The sequence below is a fragment of the Myxine glutinosa genome, unplaced genomic scaffold (genome assembly GCF_964187855.1).
Source record: "Myxine glutinosa unplaced genomic scaffold, kmMyxGlut1.1 SCAFFOLD_601, whole genome shotgun sequence".
NCBI classification, from domain to species: domain Eukaryota; kingdom Metazoa; phylum Chordata; class Myxini; order Myxiniformes; family Myxinidae; genus Myxine; species Myxine glutinosa.
The window spans coordinates 59,305-72,458 of record NW_027616697.1 but is presented as its reverse complement, the minus strand read 5'-3'; positions in this window follow the sequence as shown (position 1 = coordinate 72,458).

Below are 13,154 nucleotides of genomic sequence, written 5' to 3'. Positions count from 1 at the left end.
TTCTGTCATATGAACCAAGGTACCACCATGAACCCAAGAGCAGTATTTACATTGTGTAAAACAAACGAAGGGACCAACATGAAGTATGAAACCAAGATCGTTGCTTTAACTGTGTAAAATGAACTAAGGTATCAATATGAACTGAGGTGTGGTACTTTGATTGCGTAAAATGAACTAAGGTTCTAAATATCAACCCAAGATCAGTACATTAATTCTGTCATATGAACCAAGGTACCTCCATGAACCCAAGAGCAGTATTTACATTGTGTAAAACAAACGAAGGTACCAACATGTAGTATGAAACCAAGATCGTTGCTTTAACTGTGTAAAATGAACTAAGGTATCAATATGATCCCAGAATCGGAACTTTAATTGTGCAAAATGAACAGAGGTATCATAAAGAACCAAGGATCATAACTTCAATTGTGTGAAATGAATTCGGTTATCAATATCAAGCCAGGAAGGTACTTTAAATGTGTAAAATGAGCGAGGGTACAAATATGAACCCAAGATCAGTATTTTCATTGTGTAAAATAAACAAGGATACCGATATGGCTCCAATATCGTCACTTTAATTGTTTAAAATAAACAAGGATACCGATATGGCTCCAATATCGTCACTTTAATTGTTTAAAATAAACAAGGATACCGATATGGCTCCAATATCGTCACTTTAATTGTTTAAAATAAACAAGGATACCGATATGGCTCCAATATCGTCACTTTAATTGTTTAAAATAAACAAGGATACCGATATGGCTCCAATATCGTCACTTTAATTGTTTAAAATAAACAAGGATACCGATATGGCTCCAATATCGTTACTTTAATTGTTTAAAATAAACAAGGATACCGATATGGCTCCAATATCGTCACTTTAATTGTTTAAAATAAACAAGGATACCGATATGGCTCCAATATCGTCACTTTAATTGTGTAAAATAAACAAGGATACCGATATGGCTCCAATATCGTCACTTTAATTGTGTAAAATAAACAAGGATACCGATATGGCTCCAATATCGTCACTTTAATTGTGTAAAATAAACAAGGATACCGATATGGCTCCAATATCATTACTTTAATTGTTTAAAATAAACAAGGATACTGATATGGCTCCAATATCGTCACTTTAATTGTGTAAAATAAACAAGGATACCGATATGGCTCCAATATCGTCACTTTAATTGTGTAAAATAAACAAGGATACTGATATGGCTCCAATATCATTACTTTAATTGTTTAAAATAAACAAGGATACTGATATGGCTCCAATATCGTCACTTTAATTGTTTAAAATAAACAAGGATACCGATATGGCTCCAATATCGTCACTTTAATTGTTTAAAATAAACAAGGATACCGATATGGCTCCAATATCGTTACTTTAATTGTTTAAAATAAACAAGGATACCGATATGGCTCCAATATCATCACTTTAATTGTGTAAAATAAACAAGGATACCGATATGGCTCCAATATCGTTACTTTAATTGTTTAAAATAAACAAGGATACCGATATGGCTCCAATATCGTTACTTTAATTGTTTAAAATAAACAAGGATACCGATATGGCTCCAATATCGTCACTTTAATTGTGTAAAATAAACAAGGATACCGATATGGCTCCAATATCGTCACTTTAATTGTGTAAAATAAACAAGGATACCGATATGGCTCCAATATCGTCACTTTAATTGTGTAAAATAAACCAGGATACCGATATGGCTCCAATATCGTTACTTTAATTGTTTAAAATAAACAAGGATACCGATATGGCTCCAATATCGTTACTTTAATTGTTTAAAATAAACAAGGATACCGATATGGCTCCAATATCGTCACTTTAATTGTGTAAAATAAACAAGGATACCGATATGGCTCCAATATCGTTACTTTAATTGTTTAAAATAAACAAGGATACCGATATGGCTCCAATATCGTCACTTTAATTGTGTAAAATAAACAAGGATACCGATATGGCTCCAATATCGTTACTTTAATTGTTTAAAATAAACAAGGATACCGATATGGCTCCAATATCGTTACTTTAATTGTTTAAAATAAAGAAGGATACCGATATGGCTCCAATATCGTTACTGTAATTGTTTAAAATAAACAAGGATACCGATATGGCTCCAATATCGTTACTTTAATTGTTTAAAATAAACAAGGATACCGATCTGGCTCCAATATCGTTACTTTAATTGTTTAAAATAAACAAGGATACCGATATGGCTCCAATATCGTCACTTTAATTGTGTAAAATAAACAAGGATACCGATATGGCTCCAATATCGTTACTTTAATTGTTTAAAATAAACAAGGATACCGATATGGCTCCAATATCGTTACTTTAATTGTTTAAAATAAACAAGGATACCGATATGGCTCCAATATCGTCACTTTAATTGTGTAAAATGAACTAATGTATAAATATGAACCCAAGATTGGCTCTTTCATTGTGAAAAGGAAGTAAGTGTATCAATATGAACCGAGGTATGGTACTTTGTGTAAAATGAACTAAGGTATAAATATGAAACCAGGATTGGTACTTTAATTGTGTAGAATGAACAAAGGTATCGAAACGAACCGAGGATTGGAACTTTGTTGGTGTGAAATGAACTAAGGTTGAAATGTGAACCTGAGATTTTTGCTTTAATTGTGTAAATTAACGAATGTATGAATATGAACCTAGTATTGGCAGTTTGATTGTGTAATATAAACTGAGGTATGATACTTTAAGTGTGTGAATTGAACAAAATTATCAACATCACCGCAAGATCAGTCACTTAATTGTGTAAATAAACTTAGGTTTCCATCTGAACCCAAGATCGGTACTTTTATGGTGTAAAATAAACGAAGGTACCAATATGAACCTAGGATCGGTACTTTAATTGTGTAATCTGAACTAAGGAATCAACATAAAGCGAGGTATGTTCCTCTGATTATGTAAAATGAACTAAGGTACTTATATGAACCCAAGATCAGTATTTACATTGTGTAAAACAAACGACTAAACCAATATGAAGTATTAAACCAGGATCGGTACTTTAATAGTGTAAAATAAATGAAGGTAGCAATATGAAGTCCGAGAACGGCACTCAGAAGAGAGCATATCTCCGCCTGGTTGGCCACATCACTCAATGGGAAAGAATCGCTTAAAAAATTAAATAATTATCATATCCAAATCCATATTCAGATATTCACCAAAATCTAATCTATTCTCCGTGTCGCACCCACAACCTGTCCAAGTTTCGTCCAAATCCATCCATAACGTTTTGAGATAACTTGCAATATATCGTTTTTGGCCCCATCTCCCAATGGTGAAGAATCATCAAAAAAATTAAACAATTCTTATATCCGAATCCACATTCAGATCTTCACCAAAATCGAATCTAGTTGTCCTTGTAACCCACCCAACCGGTCAGATACCAATTTCGTCCAAATCCGTCCACAAATTTCGAAGAATCATTTTAAAATTTTTACTAGCCGGATCCGAATCTTCACCAAAATTGAATCCTTTCTTCCTTGTCAGACACACAACCTGTCCACCAAGTTTCGTCCAAATCCATCCATAATGTTTTGAGATATCCTGCAATATATCGTTTTTGGCTCCATCTCCCAATGGTGAAGAATCATCAAAAAAATTAAACAATTCTTATATCCGAATCCGGATCTTAACCAAAATCGAATCCATTCTTCCTTGTCAGACAGACAACCTGTCCACCAAGTTTCGTCCAAATCCATCCATAATGTTTTGAGATATCCTGCAATATATCGTTTTTGGCTCCATCTCCCAATGGTGAAGAATCATCAAAAAAATTAAACAATTCTTATATCCGAATCCATATTCAGATCTTCACCAAAATCGAATCTATTCTCCGTGTCGCACCCACAACCTGTCCACCAAGTTTCGTCCAAATCCGTTTTGAGATATCCTGTTCTGTATCGTATTTGGCAGTATCTCCCAATGGTGAAGAATCACTTAAAAATTCAACCAGCCGGATCCGAATCCGGATCTTAACCAAAATCTAATCATTTCGTCCTCGTCATATACGCTACATCTCTGCCAAATTTTGTCCGAATCCGTCCACAACCTTTTGAGATATTTTGTTCACAAACAAACAAACATACAAACAGACAGGGGTGAAAACATAACCTCCATACACCTTTGGTGGCTGTGATAATGAAACCAACATCGGTACTTTAATTGTGAGAAATCAACAAAGGTATCAATATGAACCCAGGATTCTGATTTTCTTCGTGTAAAATGAACTAAGGGACTTAGTCACATGAAAAAGTAAGTACACCCCATGTAAAGTTTTGACTTTTTCAACATATTTCAACATCCAGCTATTTGATCTTCATTTCAACAATATTGATATATCAAGGTGATATAATATAACAAATATCATGAAACATTTACATTTTGTAGTCCATTGTATAATTTAAATAAACATAAATGCAAATTTCGCATGTGGAAAAAGTAAGTACACCCCTACATTTATCACTACTTCAAATACCTAAAATTAGAATCAGGTGCACCAGCTCAGGTGCAAATGATGAGAACATCATCAGAGAGGATCTTGGAGGAACCTGTCTTATTTAAACCTCAGACATTTTGTTTGGTTTGCTCTTTGTTGTTGAAGTGTGCGGCGTCACCATGCCTAGATCAAAAGAGCTCTCCGAGGCCTTCAGAAAGAAGGTTATAGATGCCGACGAGTCTGGGCAGGGATTTAAAAAGATCTCCAAACAATTTGAAATCAATCATTCGACTGTCCGGAAGATCATCTACAAGTGGAGAAGATTCCACACAACTGCCAACTTGTTCAGGCCAGGCAGCCCCAGCAAGTTCAGCATGAGAGCAGACCGCAAGATGCTGAAAGAAGTCTATAAGAACCCCAGAATGTCATCACGGGACCAACAGGTAGCTCTTGCCACTGTTGATGTCAAAGTGAACGAGTCCACCATTAGAAAGAGGCTTCACAAATTTGATCTACATGGGAGGTATGCCAGGAAGAAACCTTTGCTGTCCAGAAAGAACATCAGGGCAAGACTAAAGTTAGCCAATGAACACCGAGGCAAAGACCAGCACTTCTGGAACAATGTGCTCTGGACAGATGAGTCAAAGGTAGAGCTATTTGGCCACAGTACCAGAAGACATGTTTGGCGTAAACCAAAGACAGCATTTGACCACAAGAACCTGATACCAACTGTAAAGCATAGTGGTGGAAATATTATGGTTTGGGGCAGCTTTGCTGCATCCGGGCCTGGGCAGCTCACCATCATAGAATCCACTATGAATTCTTCATTGTACCAGAGGGTGCTTGAGGATAATGTGAGGCCATCTGTCGGAAGGTTGAAGCTCAACCGAAGCTGGACCCTGCAACATGACAATGACCCCAAACAATAAAAGAAAGAAATGGAGTGTTCTCGAATGGCCAAGTCAAAGCCCGGATCTAAAACCATCGAGATGTTGTGGGCGGATTTGAAACGAGCTGTGCATGCAAGAAACCCCTCAATCATCGCACAGCTGAAAGAATTCTGCATGGAGGAGTGGGCAAAAATTTCTCCCAGTCTGTCCTCCCAGTCTATCAGTCGATGTCAGAGACTGGTAGACAGTTATAAGAAATGCCTACTTGAGGTTGTTTCTGCCAAACGGGGCAATACCACCTATTAGAGCTAAGGGTGTACTTACTTTTTCCACAGAAGGAAATGGCATCTCTGTTAATTTTTTGTTGAATAAATTATTGCAAAGTCAATTTTTCATTGTTTTTTGTTAAATTCGATCACCTTTATCTATAGATACTGTTTAAATGAAGATCAAATATTGATATGTCCACATATGTTAAAAAGATTTTTTAAAAACATTTAATGGGGTGTACTTACTTTTTCCACATGCTAAATTTGCAATTATGTTTATTTAAATTATACAATGGACTACAAAATGTAAATGTTTCATGATATTTGTTATATTATTTCACCTTTATTTTTCAATATTGTTGAAATGAAGATCAAATAGCTGTATGTTGAAATATGTTGAAAAAGTCAAATGTTTACATGGGGTGTACTTACTTTTTCACGTGACTGTATATGAACCCAATATCAGTGCTTTAATTGTGTAAATATAAACGAAGGTATCAATATGAACCCAGGATCGGTACTTAAATTGTGCAAAATGAGCCAAGGTGAGGAGCCTTGGCTCCTGAGCCAAAATGAGCCAAGGAGCAAAAATGCTCCTTGTCCATTTTTGCACAAGCAAATGAGCCAAGGAGCCAAAATGAGCCAATGAGCCAAAACATGAGGTGAGGTATGTTCCTTTGATTGTGTAAAATAAAAAAATGATGGTACCAATATGAAGAATGAACCCAAGATCGGTAATTTAATCGTGAAAATGAACGAATAAAATTTTATGAACACGGGATCGGTACTTTAATTGTGTAAAATGAACAGAGATATAGTACTTTAATTGTTCGCAATAAACAAAGGTATCAATATGGATGTATTATCCGTACTTTCATCGTGTAAAATGAACAAAGATATCAATATGAACCGAGGATTGGAACTTTTTGTGTGAAATGAACTACGGCATCAATATGAACACAGGATTGGTACTTCATGTAAAATGAATTAGGGTATCACTATGAACCCAGGTATGGTACTTTGTGTAAAATAAACTAAGATACCAACATGTACCCAATATCATTACATTAATTCTGTCATATGAAGTAAGGTACTCATGTGAATCCAAGATGAGTATTTACATTGTGTAAAACAAACAAAGGTAACAATATAAAGTATGAACCCAAGATTGGCACTTTGATTGTGTAAAATGAACGTAGGTATCAATATGACCCAAGGATCGGTGTTTAATTGTGTAAAAAATAAACTAAGGTAGCAATATGAACCCAGGACAGGCACTTTAATTGTGTAAAATGAACGAAGGTATTAATATGAACTGAGGATCGGTATTTAATTGTTTAAAAACAAACAAACGAAGGTATCAATATGAACCAAGGTATGGTACTTTGATTGTGTAAAATGAATGAAGGTATTAATATGAACCGAGGATCGGTATTTAATTGTGTAAAAAAAACAAAAAACGCAGGTATCAATTTTTTTTTTTTTTTTTTTTTTTTTTTTTGTATACTGATTGTGTAATTTGTGTAATTGTGTAATTGTGCAATTGTGTAATATTTAATTGTGTAAAAAATACAATAAGGTGTCAATAATGAACCCCTGTGTCGGTACTTTCATTACGGAAAATGAACTAAGGTGTCAATATGAATGCAGAAATGGTACCTTGTGTAAAATGTACTAAGATGCCAATATGTACCCAAGATCATTTCATTTATTATGTAATATTATGTAAGGTACTTGTATGAACCCAAGATCAGAATTAACATTGTGCAAAACAAACAAAGGTATCAATATGAACCCATGATAGGTACTTTAATTGTGTAAAATAAACTAAGATGCCAATATGTACGCAAGATCATTACATTAATTCTGTAATATTATGTAAAGTACTTGCATGAACCCAAGCTCAGTATTCACATTGTGTAAAATAAACAAAGGTATCAATATGAACCCAGGATAGGTACTTCAATTGTGTAAAATGAACTAAGGTGTCAATATGAATGCAGGAATGGTACTTTGTGTAAAATGAACAAAGATACCAACATGTACCCAAGATCATGACATTAATTCTGTCATATGAAGTAAGGTACTTATATGAACGCAATATCAGTATTTACATTGTGTAAAATAAGCAAACGTATCAATATGAACCCAGGATAGGTACCTTAATTGTGTAAAATGGACTAACGTATCAATATGAACCCCTGGATTGGTACTTGAATAATGGAGAATGAACAAAGGTGTCAAGATGAACGCAGGAATGGTGCTTTGTGTAAAATGAACTAAGTTGCCAAGATCATTACTTTAATTCTGTAAGATGAAGTAACGTACATATATGAACCCAAGATCAGCATTTACATTGTGTAAAATAAACGAAGGTACCAATATGACCCCAAGATCATTACATTAATTCTGCAAGATGAAATAAGGTACGGATATGAACCCAAGATTAGTATTTACATTGTGCAAAACAAACAAAGGTAGCAATATGAAGTATGAAACCAAGATCGGCACTTTAATTGTGTAAAATGAGCTGAGGTATCAATATGAACCAAGGTATGGTACTTTATGGAAAATGAAATGTGGTATCAATATGAACACAGGATCGGTACTTCATGTAAAATGAACGAAAGTATCAAGATGGACCCAGGTATGGTACTTTAATTGTGCAAAATGAACGACGGTATCAATAACCCAGGTACAGTACTTTGTGTAAAATGAAATAAGATACCAACATGGACCCAAGATAATTACAGTAATTCTGTAATATGAAATTTGGTACTTGTATGAACCCAAGATCAGTATTTACAGTGTAAAATAAATGAAGGTATGAACATGAACCCAGGATAGGTACTTTAACAATGGAAAATGAAATAAGGTGTCAATATGAATGCAGGAATGGTATTTTGTATAAAATGAACTAAGACACCAAGATCATCACATTAATTCTGTAAAATGAACTAAATTACTTACGTGAACCCAAGATGAGTGTTTACATTGTGTTAAACAAACAAAGGTAGAAATATGAAGGATGAAACCAAGATCGGCACTTCAATTGTGTAGAATGAACGACGGTATCAAGATGACCTGAGGATCGGTATTTAATTGTGTAAAAAATTAACGAAGGTATCAATATGAACCCAGAATCGGTACTTTAATTGTGTCAAATGAACGAAGGTATTAATATGACCTGAGGATCGGTATTTAATTGTGTAAAAAAAATAAACCAAGGTATCAATATGAACCCCTGGGTCGCTACTTTGATTTTGGAAAATGAACTAAGGTGTCAATATGAACGCAGGAATGTACTTTGTGTAAAATGAACTAAGATACCAAGATCATTACATGAATTGTGTAATTTGAAGTAATGTACTTGTTTGAACCCAATATCAGTATTTACATTGTGTAAAATAAACGAAGGTATCAAAATGAACCCAGGAGCGGTACTTTAATTGTGTAAAATGAACTAAGGTATCAATATGAACCCCTGGGTCGGTACTTTCATTGTGGAAAATGAACTGAGGTATCAATGTGAATGCAGGAATGGTACTTTGTATAAAATGAACTCCGGTATCAATATGAACACAGGATCGGTACTTTCATTATGTAAAATGAACTGAGGTATCAATGTGAATGCAGGCATGGTACTTTGGGTAAAATGAACTACGGTATCAATATGAACACAGGATCGGTACTTTCATTCTGTAAAATGAACTGAGGTATCAATGTGAATGCAGGCATGGTACTTTGTGTAAAATAAACTAAGGTATCAATATGAACACAGGATCGGCACTTTCATTATGTAAAATGAACTGAGGTATCAATGTGAATGCAGGCATGGTACTTTGGGTAAAATGAACTACGGTATCAATATGAACACAGGATCGGTACTTTCATTCTGTAAAATGAACTGAGGTATCAATGTGAACCCAGGTATGGTGCTTTAATTGTGCAAAATGAACTACGGTATCAATATGAACACAGGATCGGTACTTCATGTAATATGAACTGAGGTATCAATATGAATCAAGGTATGGTACTTTGTGTAAAATGAACTAAGATACCAATATGTACCCAAGATAATTACATTAATTCTGTAATTTGAAGTAATGTACTTGTATGAACACAAGATCAGAATTTACATTGTGTAAAATAAACGAAGGTATCAATATGACCGAGGATCGGTATTTAATTGTGTAAAAAATAAACTGAGGTATCAATATGAACCCCTGGATCAGTACTTTTATAATGGAAAATTAACAAAGGTGTCAATATGAACGCAGGAATGCAACTTTGTGTAAAATGAACTAAGATTCCAATATGTACCCAAGATAATTACATTAATTCTGTAATATGAAATATGGTACTTATATGTACCCAAGATCAGTATTTACAGTGTAAAATTAATGAACGTATCAATATGAACCCAGGATAGGTACTTTAATAATGGAAAATGAACTAAGGTGTCTATATGAACGCAGGAATGGTACTTTGTGCAAAATGAATGAAGATACCAAGATCATTACATTAATTCTGTAATATTAACTAAGGTACTTATATGAACCCAAGATGAGTATTTACATTGTGTAAAACAAACAAAGGTGGAAATATGAAGTATGAAACCAAGATCAGCACTTTAATTGTGTAAAATGAGCTAAGGTATCTATATGAACCAAGGTATGGTACTTTGTGCAAAATGAACGACGGTATCAATATGAACACAGGATCGGTACTTCATGTAAAATGAACTCAGGTATCAAGCTGAACCCAGGTATGGTACTTTAATTGTGCAAAATGAACGACGGTATCAATATGAACACAGGATCGGTACTTTGTGTAAAATGAAATGATACTAACATGTCCCCAAGATAATTACATTAATTCTGTAATATGAAATTTGGTACTTTTATGAACCAAAGATCAGTATTTACAGTGTAAAATAAACGAAGGTTTGAATATGAACCCAGGATAGGTACTTTAACAATGGAAAATGAACTAACGTGTCAATATGAATGCAGGACTGGTACGTTGTATAAAATGAACTAAGAAACCAAGATCATCACATTAATTCTGTAATATGAACTAAGGTACTTAGGTGAACCCAAGATGAGTGTTTACATTGTGTTAAACAAACAAAGGTAGAAATATGAAGTATGAAACCAAGATCGGCACATCAATTGTGTGGAATGAACGACGGTATCAAGATGAACTGAGGATCGGTATTTAATTGTGTAATAAATTAACGAAGGTATCAATATGAACCCAGAATCGGAACTTTAATTGTGTCAAACGAACGAAGGTATTAATATGACCTGAGGATCGGTATTTAATTGTGTAAAAAATTAACGAAGGTATCGATATGAACCCAGAATCGGAACTTTAATTGTGTCAAACGAACGAAGGTATTAATATGACCTGAGGATCGGTATTTAATTGTGTAAAAAAAATAAACCAAGGTGTCAATATGTACCCCTGGGTCGGTACTTTCATTTTGGAAAATGAACTAAGGTGTCAATATGAACGCAGGAATGTACTTTGTGTAAAATGACCTAAGATACCAATATGTACCCAAGATCATTACATTAATTTTGTAATATGAAGTAAGCTGCTGGTATGAACCCAAGATCAGAATTTACATTGTGTTAAATATACAAAGGTATCAATATGAACCCAGGATAGGTACTTTAATTGTGTAAATTTAACTACAGCATCGATATGAACACAGGAATGGTACTTTGTGTAAAATGAACCAAGATACCAAGATCATTACATTAATTCTGTAATTTGAAGTAATGTACTTGTTTGAACCCAATATCAGTATTTACATTGTATAAAATAAACGAAGGTATCAAAATGAACCCAGGAGCGGTACTTTAATTGTGTAAAATGAACTAAGGTATCAATATGAACCCCTGGGTCGGTACTTTCATTGTGGAAAATGAACTGAGGTATCAATGTGAATGCAGGAATGGTACTTTGTATAAAATGAACTCCGGTATCAATATGAACACAGGATCGGTACTTTCATTCTGTAAAATGAACTGAGGTATCAATATGAACCCAGGTATGGTACTTTGTGTAAAATTACGTAAGGTATCAATATGAATCAAGGTATGGTACTTTGTGTAAAATGAACTAAGATACCAATATGTACCCAAGATAATTACATTAATTCTGTAATATGAAATAAGGTACTTGTATGAACACAAGATCAGAATTGACATTGTGTAAAATAAACGAAGTTATCAATATGAACTGAGGATCGGTATTTAATTGTGTAAAAAATAAACTAAGGTATCAATATGAACCCCTGGATCGGTACTTTTATAATGGTAAATTAACAAAGGTGTCAATATGAACGCAGGAATGGTACTTTGTGTAAAATGAACTAAGATACCAATATGTACCCAAGATAATTACATTATTTCTGTAATATGAAGTAAGGTACTTGTATGAACCCAAGATCAGTATTTACAGTGTAAAATGAATGAAGGTATCAATATGAACCCAGGATAGGTACTTTAATAATGGAAAATGAACTAAGGTGTCTTTATGAATGCAGGAATGGTACTTTGTGTAAAATGAACGAAGATACCAAGATCATTACATTAATTCTGTAATATGAACTAAGGTACTTATATGAACCCAAAATGAGTATTTACATTGTGTAAAACAAACAAAGGTGGAAATATGAAGTATGAAACCAAGATCAGTACTTTAATTGTGTAAAATGAACGAAGGTATCGATATGAACCCAGGAAAGGTACTTTAATTGTGTAAAATGAACAAAGGTATCAATATGAACCCAGGATAAGTACTTTAATTGTGTAAAATGAACGAAAGTATCAATATGAAACCCTGGATCAGTACTTTAATTGTATAAAATGAACGATGGTATTAATATGAACCGACGATCGGTATTTAATTGTGGAAAAAATAAACTAAGGTATCAAAATGAACCCCTGGGTCGGCACTTTCATTATGTACAATGAATTAAGGTATCAATATGAAAGCAGGAATGGTACTTTGTGTATGATGAACTAAGATACCAATATGTACCCAAGATCATTGCATCAATTATGTAAAATGAAGTAAGTTACTTAGATTAACCCAAGAGCAGTATTTACATTGTGTAAAATGAACTGCGGTATCAATATGAACACAGGATCGGTACTTCATGTAAAATGAACGAAGGTATCAATATGAACCAAGGCATGGTACTTTGATTGTGTAAAATGAACGAAGGTATCAATATGAACTGAGGATCGGTGTTTAATTGTGGAAAAAAGATAAACTAATGTATCAATATGAACCAAGGATTTGTGTTTAATTGTGTAAAAAAATTAACTAATGTATCAATATGAACCAAGGATTTGTGTTTAATTGTGTAAAAAATAAACTAAGATAGCAATACGAACCCAAGATAGGTCCTCTAATTGTGTAAAATGAACGAAGGTATCAATAAAACCCAGGATAAGTACTTTAATTGTGTAAAATGAACGAAAGTATCA